Source organism: Pinus tabuliformis, chromosome 3_1 (genome assembly GCF_031772625.1).
Source record: "Pinus tabuliformis cultivar Carrire ecotype Pingquan chromosome 3_1, CPIR1, whole genome shotgun sequence".
NCBI classification, from domain to species: Eukaryota; Viridiplantae; Streptophyta; class Pinopsida; order Pinales; family Pinaceae; genus Pinus; species Pinus tabuliformis.
In genome coordinates, this window is record NC_142301.1 from 879,878,278 (window position 1) to 879,901,106 (window position 22,829).

The following is a 22,829-nucleotide window of genomic DNA, read 5'->3' on the forward strand; positions in this document are numbered from 1 at the left end:
TTGGGTCAAACATTACCAAGCCATCTGTTGTGTCGTTATGTGTTCAAGAGGTCACTGCAAACAAGCCATTCATCTGCAAAATACCTGTCATCCATCTTGACCATCCCTGAGTCAGTCCTTACAGCTACATTTCTTCAACTTGATTTATGATTTCGTGTTGTGGGCTTGCCTACGACGGATCGCTTTCTATCGACATCAGCACATTATCTAGAAAGATGATCTAGAAATCGTCAGTACCTTGAGATCCGCATGCATCAATGGCAGATTTCTCGCCTTCGACGACAGTTTACATCATTAACTTTCGATCGAAGGATTCTGTGACATGTTCGACATCAACACATTCATTCACATCCCATGGATTGTACTGGGTACTTTGAGAACCATTGACATCACTGGTGGCTTCTCTCACGCTTGTTAACAGTTTACATCATTGACTGGTAATCAAGTGGTTTCTACCATGCTCGACATCGACTCATTTATTCGCATGGATAGAATCGTACTATTTCGGGAAGTAGAAATGAAGACCCTGGATCTAGTTTCCACCATCCAGGCTGCGAGGAGTTTTGTATTCATTGTATAAGTAGACTAACTATAAACAGATGGCTGCGTCCATACTGTGTCTACATGAGTCTATGATTATGATGTACTACGAAATCATTCCTGTATCAGAGCAGTAGTTAGTTTGCTAGTTAAAGTTTTTGATCTGAGTATGGGAATGCCTACCTCAGTGATGATATGATCTCATACATGTATTTTGTGTTGAATACTTGCAGGTTCCAACCGGGCTCTCCACAAGATAATCCTTGAAATGATAAAGTACTTCACCCTTCCTAGATGATATGAAACCCTAAATCTACTATAGGCTTCGCACTTTAGGGGGCAATCTGTTACACTAAAATTTGTCACCATGACTACCTACAGTTAGTATGGCTCTATCAACTGTCATACTATCCTCCTTGGCAAGTCTCATACCTTTGCTCTTCATGTCAAACTCCAAGAAAGAGAGAAAGTCCTTCAAAAGTCAATTAACTCTGGTTACGCAGTTTCTCCTGGCCTTACCTGCATGTACGCACCCCAAGTTCATAAAACCTGCGTACTTGTACGCTCTGTATGTAAAGGACTGGGTGCATACTCCTGTAAAGGTCAAAAGGCGCAAGTTTTACTTCAAAAAGTTACTTGTGGTCATTTCTAGAGCCTTCTAGAAGATGGTTTGACGTGGATTGGGCGCCTCCAGATGGTTCATGCATCCCTATGTAAGAGGAACTTATCCCATGAAGAGGGGAGCTATCCCATTGAAAGAGGGGCTTATCCCATTCATGGTGGACCTGATTAACTTCCTCCAAAGCACTATAAATACATGCATTGGGCCAGAGGGAGGGGAGGTTGAAAGCTGAACATTCCTAAGGGTAGATGCTGCTGAGATTAGGACTCCCTTATTGAGCTTGAGAGGAGAGATTCCCATCCTTTCTTAGCTTCATTTGGAAGTGGGTGAGCTGATCAAAGTAAAGGAAAACTCTTGTTGGACCCTGGGAGGAACTTGCACAACACCAAGGCTCAGGTTGTAATGGTTTCTTTTTTTTCCACTTAATGCAAATAAACTCATTTTTATCAACAAGTTGTTATACATGATTTGTTTCATATACTCCTTGGTCTGTATGATGAATATGTGTTGTTTTATAAGTTATTCAGGTGCTATGTAATCTTTTGGCTTGTTAGCGAATGCAGGTTTCGAAGAGAAGGAGGAGCTCATCTGGATCGGCGAGGCTGGACTACTACAAAGCGTTGGACTAAAGGTATGTTATAAACACCTGATTACTTGTATTCTAAATGCATATTTAGAGAAAGGTAGTGTTTACTTGTCTTGTTTGTCACTAGAATGCCTTAGCTTCTAGGGAGGTCGGTTTTGTCCGCAAAATTGACTCTTTCTGCATGACAAAATGGCGACTCCACTGGGGAACTCCATTGATGTGAATGATTTTTCCTTTGTTTGAAACTTTGATTTGAGATAAGTCATTTTCTTTCTGGTTTTTGGTTGTCTGACTGTGTATTTGGGTGGCTTAGCTTAGGGTTAAATTAGATTTTAGTTTTTCTTGGTTTTGCTAGAAGTACGCAGCCTCTGTGTTAAGCACAGTGCGTACCTATACGCACTGCAGCTTTGTGCACAGAGCGTATACGCACCTGTGCAAACAGGTTGCCTGCGTACCCTGTCAAAACATGTACCACATAGTGACAAGGGATTGTTAGACATGCCAGGTGCTATGCCATGTCAAGATGTAAACTATGTTGCTTAGTTGTTTTATGGCCATGGTTAGACGTTACCCTTGACTTGGTAAATTCTTAAGTGAGATGAGCTAAGATTGGGCATGAGTAGCCTAAGATGAGATATAGGCCATTCTTAGGTGAACAAGGGCTAGTATAGTTGTAGTAACTGTAACTTGGTCAAGATTTTGTAGTCGAGGTAGGAGTTGGTTGGTTCCCAAGTCTTAAAACCAATAAGGGTAGTTATGAGGGAATTATAGCTAAGCAGTGTCAGGGCATGCCATGGAATGAAAAGGCATGATAACACATGCCAAACAATGTCAATGCATGTCGAGGAGTCTTGGGGAGTGTGAGGAAATCACAAGGGAGAACTAGGTCAAAGTGCATGGAAACAAACGAATACGAGTGTCTTCCAGGTGTCCCAAGGACAAAGTGTATTAGGATAATTTCATAATAGGACTTGCAATAGGTAAGCCTACGATTATGATAAGGGGATGGAAAAAGCAATTTTAGACAAAGGGAGACTTTCATCTAGGGACAACACTATTTTTTCAATGACCTGGTTGGGTTCCAAAGTCACAAAAAAAGTAAGGCTATCTACGATGGCATGACAACTAGGGAGTGCCAAGGTGTGCAAGGAATGTCGGGAAGTGATAACACATGCTATAAAGTTCCAATGCATGCTAGTCATTCCAAGACATACCAAGTGCTAAGGCATGCCAAGAGGTGTCAGGTGCTAGGGTGTGGCGAAAACGCATGCTAGGGAGTGCCAGGGAAACACAAGGGAGGACTAGTTTCAATTGCATGTAAATTAATGAATAAGAGTGTGTGATAGGGAGTGTTAGCAAGTTACGATTGTGCTAAGGAGGCATTGACAAGGTATGTTAGGTAGTGCCAGGGAAACACAAGGAAGGACTAGTTTCAATTGCATGGAAATAAATGAATAGTATTGTATGATAGGGAGTGTTAACAAGTGCTGGGTGTGCTAAGGAGGCATCTCTGGACAAATATGGGAGGGTTTGGAGAAAATTTTGTGTTTTGGTGCAAACTTGCAATGTTTTAGCAATTTTTTGTCTAGCAACACAGTGAGCTCATGCTTTGCTTCTTCCCCAGGGATCCAAATGATGTAAAATCAGCATTTTTGGAAAGCTTATGACCCCATCTCAAACCCCATTTTCCCACTTTCCTGGTCTGGGGCTTAGGTTTTGATAAATTTGCAAAAAATAGGCCAAAAATCACCTTTCTGCTCCTCTCTTTCCATTTCGTTGCGCACCTGGAGATGCCTTGGGAGAACGGCCATATCTCAGCCAAAAATTGGTCATTTTGACTGAAAAAAATACTTTAAAGACATCTACACTCTCCCAGATTTCTAGAAAAGGCTTCTGATATGGATTTGTACTTTTAAAGGAACTCAAAAATGGCCTGCAACAGCTAGCTATACACTTGGAAATTTCTAAGATTTTTGTAAAATTTTCACTGTGTAATTTTTTGTAATTCCTAGTTTGACTCTGGTAAAAGTCAAAAGGGTGAAGTAGATGAATGTGAGGGGTAAAAGTAAATGTAAATAATGGTTGTTTAGTATTTATAAGTTGTTTTGATGTAAATTTGACCTCATTTATGAGAGAGGTTGGAGTCAAAGTTAATTGTAGAAGTCATTTTTAACTTCCCTAGACATTAGGGTTTGGTTAGAACACCTCATGGAAGAGTTCCTAGAGTCATTGATTCAACCCCTAAGAGCAGGGAGATGCTTTTTTGGTCTTTATGTATCAATTTCTCAGTGATAGAACAGGTTTGATTTCAGAGGAGATAACTATTATAGCTTGTACTCGAACATTTTCTGGAAATCAAAGGACACAATTTGCAACTATTATCTAGGAATTCATGTGCAGTAAGTTTGTGATGTTATTTTTTCTCTATTATAGCTTTATATGAAATATATTAATCTTCTCTTTCCATTAATAAATTATTCAATGGTTTTCCTTACATTTTATAAACAAAATTCTTTGCTTAAAGCTCTGTTTTGATGGAAAAATCATTGTGTTACTTTATTTCTTGCTTAATGAATTCATGTTTCATGCCCATTAACACCTTTCGCTTCTTCTAAACACTACACTACACCGAAAAACCCTAAGATCCATCACAAAAGTAATGCTACCTTTCTCCTTTTTGTATTTTTTGTTGTAACCCTTTGATCCTTTGACCTAGCTACCTAGTTTTTCTCCCTTATCTAGCAACAAAACCCTAAACTTTCCAAAACCAACTTGAACCTAACTATCTAGTCTAAAATTCTTTATATTCCAGTCATATCTTTGTTGTTATTTCATAGAGATAGCTCTCTTTGGTTTGGTAGGGCTAGCTACAAAACTAAAAGCTTGGTCTGTGATTATATCCATCGATCTCCTCATCAGCCTGGGACATTGTCGAGGATAATAGAGGGCATGAAAACTAGGGAGTGCCAAGGTGTTCTAGTGAATGTAATGTTCCCAAGTCATGGAAAAATGTAATGCTAGTTGTAAGGTCATGACTGCCAAGGTGTGTTAGGGAATGCTAGGGCATGCTAACATGTGCCAAATAGTACGAAGATATGTCAAACAAGATAAGACGTGCTAAGTGCGAAGGCATGCCAAGATGTACAAGGGTGTGACAATGCATGCCAGGGACTCTCAAGGGAACAAAAGGGAGGAACAAGTTAAACTACAGGTAAATGAGAACATAATAGGGTTAATAAGTCATCAATTTACCTTTTCCATGATGGTCATGCTAGGAAAACCAACACTAGGTGCCAATGGGTGCCAAGTGCCAAGTGTCAATGTATTCTAAGTGCCAAATCTTCCTTTGTTTCTTCTCATATAGTTTCCATTAATTGATCTCAAATAACTTTAATACTAAACCATGCCAAATCATACCAAGCCATCTCAACGCATGCCAAACATGCTAATACTTTTCAAGTGCCAACACGTGCCAAGTTCCAATGTGCATCAGGGGGTGTGACGCATGCCATGAAGTGGAAGAGCATATCGAAGAGTGCTAAGGTATGCTAGAGAGTGCCAATGCATGCTGAGGAGTGTTAGGGAGTACTAGGACAACACAAGGGAGCACTAGGTCAAAATGCATGGAAGTGAATGACTATAAGGGTGCATCGGGGAGTGTTAATGAGTGCTAGCTGTCATGCCAAGGAGGGAGTGACAAGATGTTGAAAATAGCAACAAGAAATGCTAAAAATAGCACTACTATAAATAGCATTTTGGGATACATTCCAGTTACAGTTAGTCCCTGAACTAAAATTGAGAATTAAAATTAAAATTTGTTTTTAGCAGCTCTTTGTAATAATTAATTAATTCATATTGAGTTAATTAGTTGTATAAAATAAAACATGAATTCTATGTGAAGACATGCAACAATTTCCCATTTGATTGAGGAAGTTATTCCTTGATTAAGGAGATCAGGATGAGTTGTACTTTGAGTTGTAATTAGTTAGCTCAGTTAACTGAGTTAAGTCCAGTTAGATTAGTTCCAACAGTTTGTTGAACTGATTGTGAGTTCAGTTAGTTAATGCATGCATGCATGTAACTACTGTACTTCAGATAATTGAATATTCTCTCATAAATAACTCATGCATGTCAGTTCAGTTAGAGACCCAATTGAGATCAGATGATGGGACAGTGTACTATCAGTTGTAGGAATATTCTATTGAGGATATCTCTTGCATGGAGAAGGAATTCATTCCTTGGAGATTGCGCAATTACTTCTGAGTTTCGTGACTTGTGTGAGAGGTCAATTCACACAGGTGGCAACCAGAGGACCCAGAAAAAATGCGCAAGGAAATAGGTGGCTTGGAGGACTGGAGGAAGGCATACGTTGTGTCTATTCAGTCTATGAACAGCATTGAGGGATTGTAGTGAGAGCTGGATAGCTTGTGAGCTAAAGCTTTGTGTAATCTGGAGACATTTCCACCTGTATGATAATACAGAGATTGGGGTTTTTAGTTGAGGCTTTCCCTAGAGTATTATTCTGTGTTCATGTGTGATTGATTTCTCATTCTCTGTTTTATGTGTTCTATTTGATCTTGCTCAAAATCGATTAAGCTTCCGCAAGTTTGTTTGTAGAAGTAGATCAAGTATTTTGTTTTAGTATATTTCATTATCAGGTGATCTACAATGGGAAATTATACATGGTATTAGAGCAAAGGTGATCAAAGTGAAGAACAATATACAGAGAAGGGAGAAGTTCGAAGTTTGAAGTTCCTAATTATAGAATTCGAATTATTATCACATCTCAAATTTCACTAATGGCGTTCAACAGTTTGAGACTCGCGTATGCCCTTGATGGCAGCTCAAATTATATAGCCCGGAAGGATCACATGGAAGCAGTATTAGAGGACAATGGTTTGAAGGACTTCATTGATCAAGAAGTCCCCAAGCCAGTAGCTACTAATGCCTAAGAATTGGCGAAATGGAAGAAATGTGTGGCTAGCGTGAGGAGAATCCTTCTGGAGGGAGTTTGAGACCATATAGTCTCGAGTCTCCATGGGAAGGAGACACCATTTTCAATGTGGAAAACATTGAAGGATCTATATTAGAATAGCAGCGATCAGAGGAAGCTGGTACTGAAAAAAAAGCTTCAGAAAATCAAGTGTGAAAAGGGCGACACGATCTCTACATATCTAAACAAGCTCACCACCTGCAGGGATGAGCTTGGAAGTGTAGGGATCATGACAACCGATGATAACATGGTGAGTCTTGCTCTCCTCGGTCTTTCTAAGAGCTGGCATAGCTACCAACACTCGGTAAACGGAAGAGAGAAACTGCTAGATTGGGAACGAATTTGGTCGGATCTGATGCAGGAGGAGATAAGGAGAAGCGCCGAAGATGGATCTTCATCAAAACAAGATGATGAAGAAAATCTAGCCTTAACGAGTAAGGTGAGGAAAGGGAAAGGGAAGGTGTCCCATTCCAAATCCAATTCTTCCCATTGTGGGAAGAAGATTGACAAATCGAAAGTGAGATGCTTTCATTGTCATGAGGTGGGCCATTATGATATGAATTGTCCACAAAAGAAATCCAAGAAGGGATCCTCGAAGGGATCAGATGGTGAGGCACTGGCCTTATAGTTCGAATTGGATTTCACCCTCATCACATGTATGGTTTCATCAATGGTGGTGTGTGTTTGGTACCTGGACAATGGAGCTTCATTCCACATGATCAACAACAAGAATCTTTTCAATACCTTGGAGGAGAAGGACCTCCAGATGCAGATCGAGATGGGTGATGATGGAAAGTACTGTGTTTCAGGTGAAGGTACGATTATGTTTCAGAGGGAGCATGGAGCTCCTCTCACCCTGACTGATGTAAAGTATGTGTCGGGTCTGAAGAAGAATCTTGTGTCCATCACTATGCTAGAAGACAAAGGCTATGATGTAGTCTTTAGTAAAGGAAAGGAATTCCTGAGGCATATCGGCACTGAACAAGCCAAGAGGATTGGGATTCAAGTAAAGAATATCTACAAGCTAGAGGTAGACAAGTGTGCTGCATTGAGTTCCAAAGCAGAGTTGATGCACAGCCAAGATGTTGGCGAGCTATGGCATAGAAGATTAGGCCACTTGTAGCATGGGGCCTTGAAGATCATGCAACAGATTTCTACAGGACTACCTAAGGGAAAACTGGAGCAAATGGATACATGCAAAGGTTGTACCTTGGGTAAGTATGTGAAATATTCCTTTCAAGATCAAGACAGTAGAGCTGGAGAAATCCTGGAGCGAGTTCATACAAATGTGTGTGGACCATTCTCTACAGCCTCCACCGCTAAACAAAGGTACTATGTTATTTTTATTGATGATTTTTCTCATAGATGTTGGATCTACTTTATGCAGAAGAAGGATCAAACCTTCTCAAGGTTTTGTGAGTTTAAAGCCTTGGTAGAGAAAGAATATGGAAATAAAATAAGGGCCTTGCGTAGCGACAATGGTGGAGAGTATGTCTCCCAACAGTTTAAGGACTTCTATACAGCAGAAGGAATTAAACAGGAGTTGACAGCAGCCCATAACCCACAACAGAATGGGGTGCCCGAAAGGAAGAATAGATCGATTGTGGAACATCTAGAGCGATGCTGCATGACCAAAGCCTACCACTTCATTTGTGGGTTGAGGCATGCAATACAGCAGTATACTTGCAGAACTGAAGCCTGCATCGTATACTGGGAATGAAGACACCAATGGAGGCCTTTATTGATAAGAGAGTAGATGTGAGTCACTTCAGGATCTTTGGATCATCGATTTATTGCTATGTGACCAAAGATGCCAGGAAGAAGCTAGATCTAACATCTGAGTTTGGGATACTTGTGGGGTACTTGTGGGGAACACAATTATCGGGTGTTCTTGCCTACCAGTCAGAGGACAGTGGTATGCAGAGATCTGAAGTTCGATGAGTAGAAAGCCATGCAAGTATCACTTGAGAGGGAGCTCAAGTTGCATGCAGAGGAGGAACTTTTAGTTCCTAAGGAGGAGGAGCCTTAGACTGATGTGGAGCAGCCGCATCTAGAGGATATGGGAGTGGAGACATCCAATCATGATGAGTCTTCTAGAGATGGGTGGAAACGCTCAAGGGAAGCTGACAGGTTGATGATGGATGCGCGAGAGGATGTGGGACAGCCATATTCTCAATGCAAATAGAGGAGGTCACCTAAGCGGTACACTGGTTACATGGCCCTGGTTGGGGAGTAAGTAGAGACCGAACCTTCTTCCTTTGAGGAAGCAGTGCAGCAGTGAGTTTGGGTTGATGCTATGGTGGAGGAGTGCGACTCCATCATTTAGAACAGTGTTTGGGGTGTTGTCCCAAGACCAGAGGACAAGTGAATAGTGAGTTCCCAATGGCTTTACAAAGTAAAGCAAGCAGCTGATGGCAGTGTTGAGAAACATAAGGCAAGGTTTGTTGCCTGTGGTTTCTCATAGGTCGAGGGGATTGACTACGATGAGAATTTTTCTCTTGTAGCAAGGTACTCATCTATCAGATCGATGTTGGTACTATCATCTCAGATGGGTTGGAAGATCCATCAAATGGATGTGAAGACTGCGTTCCTCAATGGGAAGATTGAGGAAGAGGTGTATATTGAGCATCCAGAAGGTTTTGAGACCTTCGATCATGAGTCACATGTGTGCCGACTCAAGAGGGCTTTGTATGGGCTTAAGCAAGCACTTCGTGTCTGGTACACTAGGATCGACAGCTATATCACTAGGTTGGGCTTCACCAAGAGTGAAGCAAATTTGAACCTTTACCACATCATGGTAGAAGGTAAGCCATTGATCATTGTTCTTTATGTTGATGATCTGATATTGATAGGTGATGATCAGTTGATCAAGTCTTGCAAGGAGGACATTGCAAGAGAGTTCGAGATGAAAGACATGAGTCTTATGCACTAATTTCTAGGCATGGAAGTGTGGCAGAAGGATGGGGAAGTGTTTTTATCTCAAGGCAATTATGCCAATGAGATACTCAAGCGATTCCACATGGAGAAGTGCAAGTCCATGTAGACTCCTCTAGCAAGTAACTAGAGGAAGTAGGATCCTACTTCAGGTGAGGTAGTAGCTGTTATTGTTTATCTACAGCCTATGGGTTCATTGATGTATTTAGTGAACACACAACTAGATTTTTGCTTTGCGGTGAACCAGCTAAGTCAAGATATGGTTCAGCCTACCAAGCTATTTTGGAAGGCAGTGAAGCATGTGCTGAGATACCTCAGAGGCACATCTCAGTATGGATTATGGTACAGACGGACAAAGGGAGTGAAGCTTCAGGGCTTCACAAATACAGATTGGGCAGGGAGTCCATCAGACCGAAAGAGAACTTCAAGAGGAATTTCCAACCTTGGTTCAGTTGTAGTTTCTTGGTACAACAAGAAATAGAGGTCAGTTGCACTTAGCTCAACAAAGGTTGAATACATGGCTGCCAGTCAGGCAACATGTGAGGTCATTTGGATGAAGAAGATTCTAGTTGGATTGTTTGGTCAGAGGATGGATCCAACTATCATTTATTGTGATAACTAGAGTTGTATCAAACTCTCTGAGAATCCAATATTTCATGACAGGTCCAAGCACATTGATATCCGTTATCATCATCTTTGAGACTGTGTGGTGAATAGGATCATGTTGTTGCTGTATGTTTCGACCGAGGAACAGGATGTAGATATTTTGACTAAGGCATTGTCAAAATGCAAGTTCAAGTTCTACAAAGACAGGATTGGGGTGAAATATAATCCCTTTCTTGTTGAGAGGGAGTGCTATAAATATCATTTCGGGATACATTCCAATTTTAGTTAGTCCCTGAACTAAAATTGAGAATTAAAATTTGAATTTGATTTTAGCAACTATTTGTAAAATAATTAATTAATTCATCTTGAGTTAATTAGTTGTAGAAAATCAAACATGAAGTCTATGTGAAGACATGCAACAGTTTCCCCTTTGATTGAGGAAGTTATCCCTTGATTAAGGAGATCAAGATGAGTTGTTCTTTGAGTTGTAATTAGTTAGTTCAATTAACTAATTTTAAGTCCAGTTAGATTAGTTCCAACAGTTTGTTGAACTGATTGTGAGTTCAGTTAGTTAATGCATGCATGCATGTAACTATTGCACTTCAGATAACTGAATATTCTCTCATAAATAACTCATGCATTTCAGTTCAGTCAGAGACCCAGTTTAGATTAGATGATGGGAAAGTGCACTATCAGTTGCAATAATATTCCATTGAGGATATCTTTACATGCAGGAGGAATTCATTCCTTGGAGATTGCGCAGTTACTTTTGAGTTTGGTGAGTTGTGTGAGAGGTCAATTCACACAGGTGGCAACCAAACGAGCCAGGAGAAACTACGCAAGGAAATAGGAGGCTTGGAGGGCTGGAAGAAGGAATATGTTGTGTCTATTTAGTATATGAGAAACATTTAGGGATTGTACTAAGAGCTGGATAGCTTTGAGCTAAAGCTTTGTGTAATCCAAATATATTTCCACTTGTATGATAATACAAAGATCAGGGTTTTTAGTTGAGGCATTCCCCAGAGTATTCTTCTGTGTTCATGTGTGATTGATTTCTCATTCTTTGTTATATGTGTTCTATTTGATCTTGCTCAAAATCGATTAACGTTCCGCAAGTTTGTTTGTAGAAGTAGATCAAGTATTTTGCTTTAGTATATTGCATTATCAATTGATCTACAGTGGGAAATTCTACACAAGGTATGCTAAGCACGGGTAAGGCATGCCAGGTAATATCAGGGAATGTCAAGAAGTGCTAGAATGTGCTAGGCATTTTCGGGGTGTGCTAGCATGTGCCAAATAGTGCCAAGGCATTCTTGGTTCTAAGACATGCTAGGATGTGCATGGTGCCATAGTATGCCAATATGCGTCAAGGAGTTTCAAGGCAAAAGAAGGAATAAAAAAGCTAAAATGCAAGGAAATGAACACATAAGAGGGTTAATAAGTCAGGACTTTATCTTCTTCAAAAGGGGCATGCTAGGCACACTTATAATATGTTCGAATACATGCCAAGTGCCAATGTTTGCCAAGTTATAATGTTTTTCAATGTAGTATTTTGCCAAGGTGTTCAGGGCATGCCAACACATGATATGGGAGTGCTATGCTATTCTAGGGAATGCCAACATGTGGTTGGGCATCCTACTCATGGCAAGATGTTCTAGGTACAAAGATGTTCCAAGACATACGAGGTGCCAAGGAATGTTAGTGTACTATTCCAAAGCAAGTTAAGGTGTGGAATGAGTGTTGAGTGCTAGGTCTCTCCAATTAATAGAATTGATAGAGCTTGATTAGTATTAAATAATATAGTTCCTACACACACTAGTGGAACTTTATTTAAAGGAAATTTTCTAGATAATAAACCTAATAGAGATGAATTATGTGTTGACTCATATGAAAACTATATTCTTATGACTTGAGGGAAATGATACACACTAATCAATTCTTAACAAACTGACTGACTATTATAACCACTATGACCTTGGACACATAATAAGAAAGACTCCACAACAATAGTCTTAAATCGTTATCTTTTGACAAAAAATATAGTAACAAGTACATAGCTTCATCAAAAACTCATTGGAATGATCAATGATGACGGACATTTTTTGACCGTCACCAAAAGTACCCAAAGAGAGCATTGGTGAGGGTCAATAAAAGTTCATCACTAGAAGTGTTACCAAAAAGAGAATTAATGATGGGCCTTTAACAACCCTCACCAAAAGAGTCACCAAAGAAAAATTAGTGATGGGCCTTTAATGACCCTCACCAAAAATGTCATTGAAAATGGATTTGGTGACAAACCTTAAAGGACCATCACTATATACACTTACAACAACGATTTTTTAAAAACTGTCACCATATGCGACATTGCTGATGAACCTTAAAGGTCCATCATAGGCATGAAGCGTCATAAAAAAATCATTGCAATGATCAATGATGACAAACATTTATTAACCGTCACCAAAAGTAACCAAAAAGATCATTGGTGACGGTCAATAAAATATCATCACTAGAAGTGTCACGGAAGAGAGAATTAGTGATGGGCATTTAACGACCCTCACCAAAAGTGTCACCAAAGAGAGAATTAGTGGCGAGCCTTTAAAGACCCTCACCAAAAGTGTCATTGAAAATGGCTTTGGTGACAAACCTTAAAGGACCATCACTATATACACTTACAACAATGCTTATTTAAAGACCGTCACCATATGTCACATTGGTGATGGACCTTAAATGTCCGTCATAGGCATGACCCTCACCAATGACCTTTTTTCTTATAGTGCATGCTATGAAGGCAATACCTATTCACCAAAATCTGTGGAAATAAAAATTTTTAGTATTTCGCATAGGCAAAACCCCCGTGAGTTTACTCCATCAATTAAATATTCCAAGATACAAAGAAAGAAGGGTTACGTCATGGGTTTATTGCAATAAATGCATACCAATTGGTGCAAAAAGGATGAAAGGATGGGTGAAAAGGTAAGGAAAAGATAAGCAGATTTGGTGCCCAACATCTCCTCCCAAATAGCCTTCTGCATTCCCTCATGCAGCTCGCCACTTCGGCAGGTATAAGTTAGAATGACTGTGATCCTCATGGAGCTGGGCGAGATCATATTCTTCTGCGATATCTGTTCCTGGGACCTTATATCCTTCTGAGAGGAGAACTTACTTCCACCAATCATTTGGTACATTATATGTTGGGGTATAATTCTCTACTGGAAACCAATGATGAGGAACCTAAACTGGAGTCCCATCCACTGAACCCCACATGTTTGGATGCATGTGACATATCTTAGCACCCGACTTAGTGCCTGTGAAAATTTTGGTGCTCCAAAAGGTTCCATGTTCTAGATAGATGTAGGTGACATCATCCACCTTTTATGACAACTATAAAGGGCCTCATCTTGAAACGTAACTATTTGTTTGACACAAATATCAATGCACCATTTTTGTGTACCCAACATCCATTCTCTATTTCCCTCAATCTCTAAAATGGTGGTGTGCTTATTGTACATAGTTACGGACCGTTCGTGCTCTCCTCTCATCATAAGAGGCTTCATATTTTGGTTTGACTCAAACATATTAGAAGCCTTATGCCAGTTTATCTGGTTGAGAGTATAGGAGGTGAGAGCCCTTAAATGAATATCCCCCACATATGGGGCCGGGTTAAATTCTTTGTCATCGCGCAGGAAGTATCAATGCAAATAGAGATCAAACATTAAATGTTGGGTTATTAAGTCATGGATTATCAATATACGGAGGAACTGTACAGAGTCCTTGATCTCATGACTGACCTCCTTCTTAATGCTTTCGAAACAGAAGAAAAGAATTTACATGCAAGTACAAGGCATAGCGAGAAGTAGGAGGGCAACATGCCATTACCTATTGTGCTAGGCTGAACATCTATTCTTTATCAGCCTTCAATTCCAACACTTTCCCTTCCAACCGTTCTACTTTGAGCTCCTGCTTCACATACCTCAATCGTAATATGTCGACTCGCTCAATATATTCGAAGATAGCCTTGGATGACTACTCTTGGACTCTTTTCACCTCATTCTAATATCAGGCCGTGGTAGATTTCCAAGTTTGAATCTCGGCTATTAAGGAGAATTCATGGCTGTCGAACAAGTGCTCGATAAGATCCGTTTGAGTAGCAGTGGAGGTCATTGGCACATCATCTATCTATGTTTCTGCCTCGACCACCATAGCCTTGGGCTTCTTGGCCCACCATTTATACCTACTTGCTTGTTTCTTAAGTCGATGCACCTATCTTTGTAGCCTTCGAACCTATGTTTTCAACTGCATCATATCTTTGAGCTCTAGCTCGTACTTCTTCTTAGGGGGTGGCCTCCTTTGCTCGCATAGTTCTATCCACTCCTGCTCAACAACCACTTTGTATGGACCTACAACTTGTTCAGTGGGTGGTGGATTACTCAGAAGAGTATCCACGGGTTCATGTGTCGAGACCTCCTTTCTTGGTTCCCCTTCCTCGGGAGAAAGTGCTTCACTTTTAACAATTAACTCGATCAGCTCGGGAGCTGGTTTAGAAAGTGGTGGATCAATCAGAGGAGTATCCAATGGCATTTTGACTGGGATTCCTATTACAGGGAAAAGTGTCTATTTAGAACTTCTCTATCCCACTAAGGTGTGACAGTTACCTTAGAAACAAACAGAGAAAAGCTACTTTTGTATTTCCTTTATGAATTATAGATAGAGAGGAATAGAAAGAACCAACCTATGTCTTGCGCTAATCCTTTGATTCAATCCCTCTCTTCTTTGATAGTCTCTAGCTACCTGCTCCCTTACACGCCCAGCTTCACAAAGTACCTGTAAGATCACAGAAGCACAGCACTATACAAAGACATGGATCTATATTCATAAACAACTTAGGATCAGATTTAAATTGACCATACAAATGTAACAAGCATCAATGATACAAAAGCATGGAGGAAAACTCAAATATCTTTTATTGATAAACAAGAAAAGATCCAGGAGGAGTTACAACCAGTGGTTCCGACCCAGCATCAACCTCCCAGCAAAGAAGCCCCTCTTCACCTCAAACAAAGCTTAGATCACCCAACAATCTGATGTTTGTCTCTAGAAACCAACAGCAATTCCTTACAATATGCAAAATTCCAGCCTCCGGATCTCTGGGATGAGGGATCCATATATAGATATCTGTAAAGGGGATGAGTCAGCTTGTGATTTGATTAGTGTCTTCTCTATGTCATTTCTTGCTTCCACTTGGAGACTGAAGGCCTCTTACTCATCCTTGGTCGAATTCAGTGAGGCAAGTGTCACAAGAGAAGATTCTGGAAGCTTCCATTGCCTCTCCACCTCGCGGAATGACACTGCCATTTGTCATTTCTTTCCCATCACACCCCACAGAAGGGATTTTTGAAATGCAACGCACCCTCACAGTGCATTTGGGTGAGATGCAACGCACCTAGCCAGTGGAGCAGCTGCAATGATCCTGTTTTGACCAATTTTGAGTAGTTTTTCATGGAGAACTTCTGGAGAAGCTGTAATCTGTTGACCTTGTTCCTTTAGGGGTTAGAACAACACTTTTAGGGACTTAGGAGCCCTTAGTTTATGGACATTTCATGCTTGGAGTTGTAGGGCACAAAAATGTCTATAACAATTCCCCTACCTGGTTGCCCTGTTTCAGAAGCATTCGCTGCTTCCTCTCTCTATTCTTCGGAATGGCCTTGCTGAGAGTCAACAACCAACAGACTAACAGCAGCTGGACCTTTAACTGACCCATCAAAATTTAGAATGGGAGGGGAAACAACCTCCTTTTCTGTGCATCAAGGAGAATGAGACACTCTCGCTCCTCTCGGAATGGAGGCACAAAAAGGAGACTGAAAAAAGTTTTCTTCTTGGTTCTTGTGTAACAACCTCGACTGTTTCTTCCACTTCAAGCTCTTTGTCTGGCTCTGATTCTCCTTCTTCCATTTCCATCTCTTCAGGCTCTTCTTGGTCTACATGTTCATCCTCTGCTGGTTCCTCCTCCCTTGCTTCTGGTTCCTCTTCTCTAGCTGCTATAACAGATGCCATCTCTTCTTCTGTCAATTCCTGGAATGTTTCCCACAGGATTTGAAACCGGGCTAGTGCATGCATAACCAATAGTTGAATCAGCCCGTGGTTAGTAATGACTGTTGCAACTTGTCACGAACATCGAGCAAACTATGCCATCAATTGGAGGCTCTTCAGCAAAAATAAAGGCATGTTCAGCGAGAAGACCTCTGACTGTGGAAATCAAAGGTGAGCTAACAACATGAAATGAAACTTAAATACAGTGGTGTACCACCCTTCGCAAGCTATGTATTTCATTACAAAACATGCTACCTCGCCCCATGGATGCGGTAATGAGTTCCGGTCATACCCCCGGCCTTTTTGGACGACGCTCTCGCTAGCCTGCAAAAATACTTTAGGGAACTCCGGGAGGGAAGTTCTCCGTGAAAACCAGCTCTGTCCCTATTGGGGCAATCCACTAACCTCTGCAATAACTTCCTCTGTGACAGGGATTTCTATCCCTCTGACCCGAGAGCTCTCTTCACCCAAATTGAGTGCGAATTCTATTGCAATCCCTTTGTCGAATCCCTACAACCTGTTAAAATAAACATCCCAACTTGCATTGACGAAAATCTGCCACACTTCTCTATTGTTGTGAACCAAGGTGGTGTCCTCCATCTCGTGACACACAACCAACCCACCCATTGCTGTGGAAACAATAACAACACTTGGATGCAGTCGGCTACTGGGGAGAGAGTAGCAGCAACCACATTAACAGCAATGGTGACAGCATGGTGGAGCGCAGGCTAAAAAGTAGTGAAAGTGGCTGAATTTTTTTTGAAAAACACGAATAATAATGGAAAATCATGGTAATGGTGAAATGATTATAGTGATTGATTTGGGTGTATTGGAAAAGACCTGGTTAGTTATTGGGTGTACATAATTCAAATTCAAATGCGTTGAGGCAATTATTATGAAATCACGAAATTTTTGGGTTACTGTTCACACCAGATTTAGTAATGATGTGTCATTATTATGGTTTTAAATACGTCGTCATTTGTTTATGACAGGATCCCCCCAAACTTAAAAGTTCCCGTCCACAGCACGTATGTGTCCCATCAATGGAATATTTTAATTCAATCGGCAAGAGTCAATGGAGATGTACCTAGAAACCTACCTAGCAGTGGAGTAACAACAGAGTGACCAATGGAGTAACAACAGCAGTGGAGTAGCAGCAGCGGTGGAGTAACAACAACAGCAGAGTAACAACAATAGCAGAGTAACAACATCGACAGAGTAACAACATCTGACACTTAGAAAAATTTCAGGAGTAACAATAGTGGTGGAGTAACAGCAATGGCGAAGTAACATCATTGACAAAGTAACAGCATCGGCTGAGTAACAACACTGACGAAGTAACAACAACAACAAAGTAATAACATCAACTATTACTTGGAAAATTTTTGTTAGTTCTTCCTTGTCAAATTTTGATTGTTATTCCTGCAAACGAAAAACAAGTAAGTAGTAACAACATATTATATTTATTTATCATTTTTTTAAGAAGAACAGTAGCCAAAGGGAGCATTCTCTGCACCAACAACCATCAAACCAAATTTTTCAAAGAGATGTTTGATGAAGACATCCTTAGAAGTTGGACGGTGGTATAATTTCAGACAATGTCCATTCAATAAGAAAGAAGTACGAGTATCATGTATTGTAACCAATCTGACTGTTCCATTGTCAAACACAATGTCCACTTCATAGGGTCCCATCCAACAAGTATGAAGCTTTCCTTTAAACTCTTTGAAACGGCATTCATAACGCAGTGCCCAATCTCCTGTATGAAACACCTTGATCTTGATAAATTTATCATGACATTTCATTCTTTTTTGTTGAGTAGCAGTATTTTTCTGGACAACCATTGAATGGATTTCATCTAGTTCGTTGAGTTTTTCCAACGGGTGTCTCTGGGCCTCTAATAAGTCTAAACCTACTTCCAAAGCTGTTCTGAGCATGCTGATCTCAAATTCTACCGGAAACAAGGGGATTTCCCATAGACTAACTCAAATGGTGAAAACCCGGTTGTATTCCACCATGTTGTCTTGTATGCCCGGAGAGTTTTTGGAAGTTTCTGATACCAATCCCGATGATGACTTGCTACAGTTTTTGTCAAGATATTTTCCAATACATTGTTTGTACTTTCTACCTGCCCATTCGCCTAGGGGTGGTAAGGATTTGTCACCCTGTGTTTGACCCCATATTTGTGTAGAAGGGTCCATCTAAAGTATGAAACATGGGTTCTCATTGGATAAGTAATTAAACTCCACATCCAACAAGTGCTCACACTCAAAATTTGAGTAAAATTGTAGGGAGATAAATTGAAAATACGAGTTGAAAAGTAATTTTTTCCTTTTTCCCTCTAAAATTTGATGATGTAATCTAATATTATTTTATTGTTTCCACTATTATTTTGTAATATTCCTTAGGAGGCCCATTTTAGACCTCAAAAATTTCTCTAATGTCAATTCCACATCACCTCGAGAGTTGTGCCCTAGACATTCTACAATGTGTGTTGCTCACAAGCTTCGGGGTCTGGGGATCCAAGGTAACGTCATCTAACATCACACCTTCCATGTGGATAGGGTCCTACTATACTTCCAACATCACGCAACTTGCATCAAATCATGTTGTAAAGGGAGTTTGGGTTTCCATTCGCCACTTCGTGCTAGGGCGTAAAACTGGTCCCCATAGTGCTAAGTCACACTAGGAATAAAATATCAGGAGTTTCTCCTTGATGCTCCCCTCAAAATATCCAGGGATAAAGTGTAGGCACATGTGTATGTCTATGACCATTCAACTGTCAACAATTTATACCTCTTCTATTCCTCTTGTGGTCATCGCACATAGTTTCTTGGCTTACCAGGTTTGGACCTCCCCAATCCTCCAAGCCCTAATCTTAAATCCCCCAACATATATGATATATAAGAATACTTTGGCCCTTCTTCCCTCATAGCTCGGTCATAGTGATTCTATTAAACGAGGGCCTATTATGGATTAGTACTCGATCCCTTATGTCGTTGATTCTTAGCCCCCACTTGATGCATGTGCACATAGATATACTCAGGGCTTGAACCCAGTGGTTTTTACAAAAGACCTACTCCCGTTCTTGGCCATGGTGGTTCTGATAAGAATCTAGGCTTGAGACCAACAATGGTCCTGTCATACCTATGATTTTAAGCCCCCTCGGTCCACATTCTGCAATATATATATATATATATATATATATATATATATATATATACTAATGTTATTCCTCTTGAGATTATAAATAAACATTAGCCAGATATACATGTCAAGTGCGCATATCATTAAAAACACAAAGAGATCATTCTAATGATAATGATTTGCTCCTCCTTCATGCTCAAACAATATAGTTAAAATTCAAGTTTCAAAGTGAACATAAGAATTGAAACATTCCTTCAACGATGCAATAAAATGATAAATAATGTAGAGATCTACCCATCTTTCAAAACACAGGCCACTTGGACCAATTTGTGGAAAAATAATTACAAAAAATTACCTTTCATAAGAAACTATTCAAGGATCACTTGGTACAGGAAATCACATTACTTATTGTGAACATGAGCAATTTATCAACTTAATTTATTGATATTTCCCCATTCATGCAGGAAAACCACTCTCCTTAGCATTAAGATAACATTATTCAACACAGTAAAGAGAGTCATCAGAGGCACAAACTTAGAACATGGTTATATACTTATATTATAAGATATCTGACAACTGAGAATGAGACTCTAACTCTCCACCCAACCATAGATAAGCTACAAACACTGTTACTTGTAGATGTCACCCTTGAGCTAGATTCTAGTGATTGAGGTGGAGTGCTTGGAGAGGAGTTTTAACCAACACCACAACTGAAATACGATTCACATGGTCACACTGCCTTCATCCACTAGCTACACAGGTCTTCACCTAGCATTACTTGGCTTTACAAACATGATTTACCTTTATGCCCAGATATGGCAATACAAATATTATAGCTCTCTGTTAAAAGAAAAGAGTTCACTTCAAGGGGAGGTTCCTCCTCTTTCAAGCAAGCCACTATACCAAAGTTTCTCAATTGATTAACTCTACAGATATTTCACCTATTCTCTGCCCTCTTACCCGTGCTTCTCTGGAGGAGATTTCTTTCCTCCATCCTGCTCGAGCACATGTGTCTACCCACAGACCCAATATCTCCATGCATGAGAGAACATTTATTCACCTTTTCCTATGTGTATGTACCTACTTGTGTGGGAATTATTTCCCCCAAATAAAATAACCATATGTCCTCATCCCAACCCTACTCCAGTCAACCATCTAAGACAACACAACCCATGCTTCCTTTAATATTTTTTCCTTCTCCTTGCTTATGGTTGGAGCTAAAGAACACCTAGACTTGTCCTCATTTCTTCAGTTAAATTTATTTCATAATCAACCCATTAAACTTCTCAGCAGACATGATTGTTATTTAAAACAACAATTTCCTTAAGAAATATCCTTCCTTAAGCAATGTCCCTCCCAAGCAATGGAAATCGTGTCCCTCTTTCAGCCATTTTAGTTAATTATAATTTATTTGAAATGAAGGAATATTAACTAGGGGATGTCACAAGAACAATGTATTATCTATAATTCTACATTCTTTTTTAAGGAGATTCCATCATTCAAACATTGAATAATTGTCATAATGAAAACATATGCATTATATTTTGCATGAAAAATAACATTCTATTTGTAAAAAAAAAATCACATAGTCACACACAATTTATATAAATATTATGTGTTCAAAAAGCTAATAAAATTTCTTGTATCAAATTCATTGTCAAAATTCCTTGAACCATCCCCAAATTAAAAACTATTATTTTTTCATATTTATATTGCCATCATTATACTATGAAAGGTTATCAATAACTTATAATCTTCCATATTCAAAAAATAATAATAAATAAATAAATACTTTAATATTAATAAAAAATAAGGAAACCCTAAATATGAAAGAGGGTAATGTTCCTCAATATCCTCATGGTGATCAAAAGCACAACCATTTCTCCATGTGGTCTTCTCTCTTTCTCCACGGCTAGGTAAACTCTATCAACTGGATCAATTGAAATTGTTGCTTAAACATGGTCAATTTCCTTCACAATTGTGGTTTCTATTTATTAATCATCGAAAGAAGCTAATGGTGATGCCTTTACTTTCTTTAGTGTTACTCGCAAACTTTTCTTTGGTGCCTATGCTCTAGCTACCCATTTTAAATAAACTACCTCTTTAATGGTGAGAATAAACCACCATTAATCAATTGGCCTACCACCATGGATTGTCTAACTTTTTTTCCCTCTTCAATAATAAATATTCCACCAAAGAAAGCTTAAAAAAAAAATTATAAAACATTAAAAAAAACGAACACTTCCTAATCCTCCATGGGCCAAAAAGTCACTATGGCAAACACGAATGTAAGACTATCCACTCTACTCCTTAAATCAAGCACCCTTTAACTAAAATACAGCTATAACCATTTTCATTTATGCATAAGGAGACACATGCACTTTTGACACATCTACGTTTCTAAAATAAATACGCACATTCTTTCAAATTATGAGTGGGCACACTAGTTAGTAATATGCATTTTTGGACACCTCTCTATCATTCTCCTTTTTTTAATACAATAAATTGTTTATTTTAAATATGGATGTCCTTATTAGTCCCTGCCTCCGGCATAGCAGGGACTATAGCGTTCGATCGAGCGTTGACCAGGTATTAGTTGTCGTTGACCGCGCTGTTCACCGAAATTTAACCTAAGGTTTGGGCATTTCAATTTGGCGCAATGGCATTTTAACCAAACTTTTCACTTGCACCTCTTATTGGAAACCTCACTTGTTTCGAGGCACATTACGAATGTACACGGTTATTTTATCCAAAGTCCGGTTGCAGAAATGTTGGGACACTGCTTTTATCCAAAGTTCATTTTCTGTGACCAAATATTGGGACAAATGATTTTATCCCAAGTTTTTTTCCACCTACAACAACTATGCATGTAGATTGCCACGGTTATCGACCAAGAAGCCGGAAGCCCGCCACTTGCAGTGCATGTACATTGCCGCCACCTGTAGTGCATGTGCATTGCCACCGTTATTTGGTGCCTTAGGGAAGCACATCGATATTGTGAAGATGTGCAAGCAGACATCTCACATTCTTTCTTTCTGTCAACTGAAATCTCATCTTTCTATTGGTTTTTTTTTTAAGTCCAATGTTGTTTTTCACGTCCCCAGTTTGAATCTCCTCAGCTCAAGTGTTTGGTGATTGGCATATCGAAGGAAATAGAGCTCGGTGATGCATTGATCGCTGGATTGCATGTGTGTATCTTGTGGGCGCCGAGGCGGTGAGTAAACCCGATTTGCGAAAATGGGTGACAAGGCTGCGACTCTGGAAGCCATTAACAAAGAAGCTGTGGATTTGGTAAGGAGGACTTGAATGCCTTT